Genomic DNA, 303 nt, shown 5'->3' on the forward strand with positions numbered 1-303 from the left:
TGCGCGGGGCGCGGAGCGGCGCGGCCGGGCGGGAAGGGAGAAAGGAGCTCCGCTGCATTTTGGAGAGGCATTTATAGGGCTGGGGGGGTGGGAGGGGGGCAGCCGCGGGTCCCCGGGGTCCTAGCGCCCCCCGCATTGGCTGCGCGGGGTCGCCATGTGATCGGGGGGGAGGGACGCCTCTCTCCACCCCCCCCCCCCCAAATCCCTGCACCGCCCCTTGCAAATTACTACGGCGCGTATCTGCGCGGGGGGCGGTGGCGGGCCGGCTTCCTCCCGGGGGCCCGCACATCCCTGCCCGCACAC

This window comes from Chlamydotis macqueenii, chromosome 4 (assembly GCF_036417535.1).
Source record: "Chlamydotis macqueenii isolate bChlMac1 chromosome 4, bChlMac1.mat, whole genome shotgun sequence".
Taxonomy (NCBI): Eukaryota; Metazoa; Chordata; class Aves; order Otidiformes; family Otididae; genus Chlamydotis; species Chlamydotis macqueenii.